We start from the raw sequence: 6,000 nt of genomic DNA, 5'->3' as shown, positions 1-6,000 counted from the left end.
CTCTTATTTCGGTTTTATGACTACCTGTTAACGTCTAACTCCCAGTTAAAGTTCCGGCTAACCTAGCGGTTGGATGAACCGGCTGCTAGCTGCTTAACCAGAAGCTAAGCGACAGAAAATAAAATGGCGATGTATCAGGCGAGGTTAGTTGTCGATAGTGATGATGACTATTTGAGGAATTCTATTGAATATTTGCAGGATGCGATGGAATAATTTATTACTAAATATAAAATGCTTCGCCGTATTCGTCAAAGTTTTATTAAAAATTACATGACATGAAAGTGTAGTCACGCTTTTCTATTCTCGTCGAGTCGTGTAATATTATTTGACTTTAATTGATCACGAAGTTGCCGTCGTCCGGGGTCTCGGGCTCGAGTCCCGGTGTGGCTCCTAGTGGGAAAAGGCGGTTCTTGCTACGTATTGTCCGGGTGGGCGCCAAACTAGCTCGGTTCTAGTCGTGAGTTTGGGGTCGTGGATGTATGTGCCCCTGCGTGGCCCACTAGGGCCGGCGGCGGTGTTGCGTGAGATGATTTTAAATAAGAGACGTGGAGTGGAGGTGGTGGTGTCGTACCTTTTATTCATAGGAACGAGTCGTACACAATACAACACTCTACAGAGGTCCCCGGGGGGGGGGGGGGGGGGGGGGGGGTGGTTTACTCGTTATTCCGTGGTGCCGTATTGTTTGTGTTCCGCGTTACGTGGCCTCGGACGCTGTTACGTCTCAGACGTCTCACTGGGTACGCAGGTAACGTAATTTCGTAACACAAAGGCGGGACACAAAATACACTGAATTAAGGGGGCGCGCACAGGTTACGTGGCACTCGTTACTCGGGTAACGTAAGTTAGCAATACAAAGTACAGGACACAAAAATACACTGAATTAAGGGGGTGCGCACAAGTTACGTGGCACTCGTTACTCGGGTAACGTAAGTTAGCAATACAAAGTACGGGATACAAAAATACACTGAATTAAGGGGGCGCGCACAAGTTACGTGGCACTCGTTACTCGGGTTACGTAAGTTAGCAATACAAAATACAGGACACAAAAATACACTGAATTAAGGGGGCGGACGATTGGAGACGGCCAATCCCGTATGCAAATGTCTCGGCGCGGGTGTTGTGCCCACTGTGGTGAAACACGCACCGCAATTAAGTTTGTCCAAGTTCCCTAGCGGGTTTGTGGTCAGCGCCGTGCGCGTGACCTTAAATAAAGATCTGTAAGTTGCGGGAGGCGGCCCGTGCCGTATACTGAAGAGCAGCCCCGCTGACCAAGTGTGGTGAGGGGTGTCTTTAAATTGATGCGGCCGGATTAGGTCCTGGACCGAAAAAGGGACCGGGTACTCACGGAGAGGTTAAGTAATAAAAGGGGTTCTGTTAATTAGTGACTATATTTACCGGACGTTACTTTCGATGTAGACAAAGGATGTTGCCTCTCCGTGGGACGTAGGTCCGCCCCGGTCCGTGAGCTGCGCTGAACTGCCGAACTGGCATGGCGTCCGAGGGAGGCTCGGCCTCTCTCGCGCCAGGCGTGACCTCATTACGCTAAACTCCAAACGGGTGTGTCTGGAAGAGATTTTATTGTCGCTAAAATCCTAATTTAATGTTTCAGGAGGAATGGGTACGCTTCTTCTCTTGTCTACTCAGGTTTCCGCGGTTTTGCCTTTAATTGCTGTTCGGCTCGCCTGACTCGGGTGGGCCATGGCCAGGGGTGTGTTCCGTTAGCGGGAGCGTATACTGGCGGGTGCAGGTCGGGCTCTGGGGTGTTCGTCGGCCAGACGACGTTAAAGTACATAAATGTATGCAATGTATATAAACTTAAATGTTCCTGCTCAATAATATGTGTAAATAAGTGAATTTTAAAATTGCAAAACGAGGGTTATTATTACCTATAAAATGCGTGTTTTCGTGGAAGTTGTATCTGTGAATTTTTATTCGTAATACAGTGGACATATGCCGGGAATGAAATGCACTTCATAAGACTTCAGACGTGGTTCTAATTCAATGAATACAATTGAATGTGAAAATAAATGTTACCCAATTATCCCTTCCCTATCCTAAAAAAACCTTTAGGTACTTATTATCTACCTGCCACGCAAGTGCAAAACTAAAACAGCACTGGAATTAATCTGTTTCCCGTATCCAAGTTAATCCCTTGATCATATCGGCATGACCCTTTATATATTGGTCTTGTTTTACATTATACTTGCTGTTTTAATTTAAAATGTTGACAAATCCTGTACATAACTCAAAATACCTAACATATCACAATACAAACAAATTATGTCAGGTCTTGTAAAAATGTATTTCTTTCGTATACATTTTACAATCATAATTATTTCACCAGTGAATATGTCTAGGAACTCTCGACCTACTAAATTTAAACAGCAAGCATCCTATACCACAAACTAATTCCATCAGGATCGGATTAATTTGGATACGTGATACGAAACTATTAGTACAAAAATGAAACCTACACCAGTGAAATGAAAATCGACAAGTATTTTCCAGAAACAGGGTCTATATTATTTGATTATGAAATAAATTTATGAAAGAAATAAGTGTTCTCTAGCAAAAATGCCATCGCTATTTATTTGTTTGTATAGAATTACTTTGTTAGTTTTGGCTGAATATATAAACTAACAAAATCATGAGTTTCAATACAAGAGTAAAGTTGAAAACACACGGTTTTGAATCTTAAATTGGAATTATATGGTTTAATACAAAGCAGGTTTAACGTCGAAGTAGTTTTTGGTTAATTTAATTATATCTGTTGCAAGATAAAGTTCGTGGCATATTTTACTGCAGCTGTAAACATTCCGAATCACAATACAAACAAACAGCTGACTAACAATTGACGCCGCCGTCAGTGCTCCCTCTGAGAACACAGGCCGTTATGTGTCCTCAACACCTGATAAGTGCCGCGCCCCGAACGCGCCCGCTCGCGCAACGTAGTGCAGTGCCCCGAACGGCGTGACGTCAGTCACGGCCTCCTACGTGTGCAAAGCGCCCGGCCGGGTGTGGCACTGCGCAAGGGTATTGTTTTTCATGCATTCGAGAATATAAACAGAAACTAATAAATCTAAAACCATCAATAATCAATGTTAATGTAATAATCAGTTTATAAAGGGTTATAATTCACAACGCTGGCCGAAGTCATCTTCCCGCGCTCCGCAGTTTTCCCGCGGAATTTCCCCCCTCCCTGGCCGCGGCGGCCAGGGAGGTTAGTCAGTCGCCATCCAGCACTCGCCCGGGCCGGCAGACCACGCACGGGGAGCCTTCAACTTTCGCGCCAACACCTTGTAACTGCAATAGGTAATTATAGCCAAACCGTTTTATATCAGCTCCCCGGTCGGCCCAAATCGGCCGTTAGCAACTTCGCGCGGTCTATTAATAAAATGTGTATCCCATCAGGGATTTTTATATTTTACGTAAGCAATTAGGTGATCCTTCGTGGCACCTGCGCCTCACGCTATAACGTCCCACCTCGGGACATAGCTCTTTGCCCACGCAGGACGGCACTGCGCCAAACGCGACCACAAACATTCGGACGAGTCATCAACTGGGACGTGCCATGGCCACGTGTGTGATATCGTACCAGATTCCACCGTGTCCGTTCCCAGCTTAACGTGGCCTTCGCCACCCCGCGAACTAGCCGCTGGTGCATATCCTCCTGTGCGGGACTAATCACAGTAATTTAGGGTAACGTGTTTTCATAAGTAAATTCGCGGGACCTACCGCCCTTTCAGTGTAATGTGTTTTCAAAGTAAATTCGCGGGACCTACCGCTCTTTTAGTGTAATGTGTTTTCATAAGTAAATTCGCGGAACCTGCCGTCCTTATAGTGTCATGTGTTTTCATAAGTAATTTGCGGGACCGATCACCCACCCACCTCACGTCGCGTCCGAGTACTCTCGCAGAAGCCATAACAGGTTCATCGTGCGCGGAGCTTAGGTCGACGATGAAGCGGCCAGTTACGTGAACGTGTGGCGTGTAGACTGTGCTACGTAATAAAACGGCTACAAATACGTGTGTGTTTCATTAATAAGGCGTCCTGGGAGGCCATAACAGCCCGGGGAGTCCTTTGTCGCCGCATCCCTGCCTGCAGCCACGAGGCCAGGAACCCCACCCTTGAGATTCATAATTAACCCACCAGTTTAAATTTACGTAAATTCAGATCAGGCAACGGGGACGGCGTCACATTCTACCAGGAAAAAAAACTGTCTAGCAACAAAAGTTAACAAATTCTGCTTTATTTCATTACCAACACACCCATCATTACACCTCACACTTCGTCAGGTTCCGGTTAGCCAACCGCAGGCTAAGAATGGGTCATAATACACCTCTCGTTCGTTAACCTGTGGGCTAGCTAACCTGAAGATTTAGACGGAGGTCATAAAACCAGCCCTAAAACACTATTAGTTAGGTTAGTATAGGCACATTAAAATAAACAGAGAAATATAAATATATATAAATAAACCCGTGGTTGGACGGGCGTATTCGGGCAGGGACAGAACTTGATGTACATCTTAGGCTTCTCTACAATACATTTCGATGCAGAGATTAGAGAAACTTACAAATGGAGCATAACCTCTGAGCATTGTTTCCAGTTTGTTCACGTAAGAAGATTGCAGCCATTTGTTTATATTCGCGAACAGCTGGTATGTGTGTAAGATTTCATAATAACTCTCATCTGACAGAAAGCAAAATAAATAAAAAGTCAAGACTTCATATGTATGTCAGCGTATTTTCCCGGGAGAAAATTTTAAATTATTGTATCTGGTAACCCCAAAATTCTATAATAAAGGAGAATAAACACATATATTCATCAACCAGCTTAAAAGTTCATGTGACCGTGACTACATTATTGACAAATCCTGACCGCATCTACGTTTGACAAACATTTAGCCATATATATATTCGAAATGTACAATGTAAGGCAAATGTTACGTTAGATTCCCTACGACACTATTTTTTGGGAAGGGTAGTAAAGAGTGGAGAGTAGACTTTCACCATAATTGTATATTTGTGTAAGTTATTGTTTATGCACTATAAGTGAGTGGGGAAGGCAATGTTAGAGAAGTGAGAGGTTACGTCAGGAGTACCGCAGGGAAGTGTGTTGGGACCTTTGTTAGTCACCATAATGATAAATGACATGGTATTCAATTTAACATGCTTGCATATAATATGCTTGTGAGAACTGTAAGGGAGTGGTATGTTTTGCGAGAGAAGCACAATCAAGGATAAAAGGCCTGAAACAGAACATTTAACGTATGGTAAACTACAAGGATGTTTAGCGCCCTTGCTGTTAAACAACACAATTAATGATCTTCTAAGGAATGTGATATCATGTCATATTATTTATTCTATTAGCAATCTTATAAATGTTCATACTATTCGATCTTGATAGGTTAAATGACATTGTTAATACTTCTTTGCATGAAGATCAAGAATAGTTTGTTGCAAATGGTTTCATGTTAGATATCAATAAAACCCAAACTGTAGCTTTTTTTTTAACAAATGTTACAACTGAATACAGAATAAAAAAACAAAATTGCTGGTTAGGTTTGTAGAATATGTTAAATTAACTTGGTTGGCTTATATTGACGTCGTAACACCGAAGGCCACAAAGCCCGGCCTCCACCCGTCAGTATTGGCCCCCGCTGGTGAAAAGCACCCCTCGCCAAGCCAACACGAGTCAAAGGAAGCACCCTCCCGCAAGTAGCCCTAGCACCCTGAAACTTAATCACATATAGGGCGGTATTCCATGATGTTTGAGTAAGGTAGCGAATATGCACTGCCTTGTTGGGCAACTGCCGTACCCTAACTCTCGGGTCATATTCCAAAACGTGTCCTAACTGAAGCCCTGTTAGGAATCAGATCGGCAGCCGTTTTAATAAAATGGACTTGTGCGAGGCTATAAACAGTTGTACTTCGTGGAATCCATCGTAATTTTAGCTTATTTTTTTAAACCATGGAATTATGATGTGAAATAAAATATTTA

The sequence above is a fragment of the Bacillus rossius genome, chromosome 12, assembly GCF_032445375.1.
Source record: "Bacillus rossius redtenbacheri isolate Brsri chromosome 12, Brsri_v3, whole genome shotgun sequence".
Lineage (NCBI taxonomy): Eukaryota > Metazoa > Arthropoda > Insecta > Phasmatodea > Bacillidae > Bacillus > Bacillus rossius.
Note: the sequence above shows the minus strand (reverse complement) of the source record.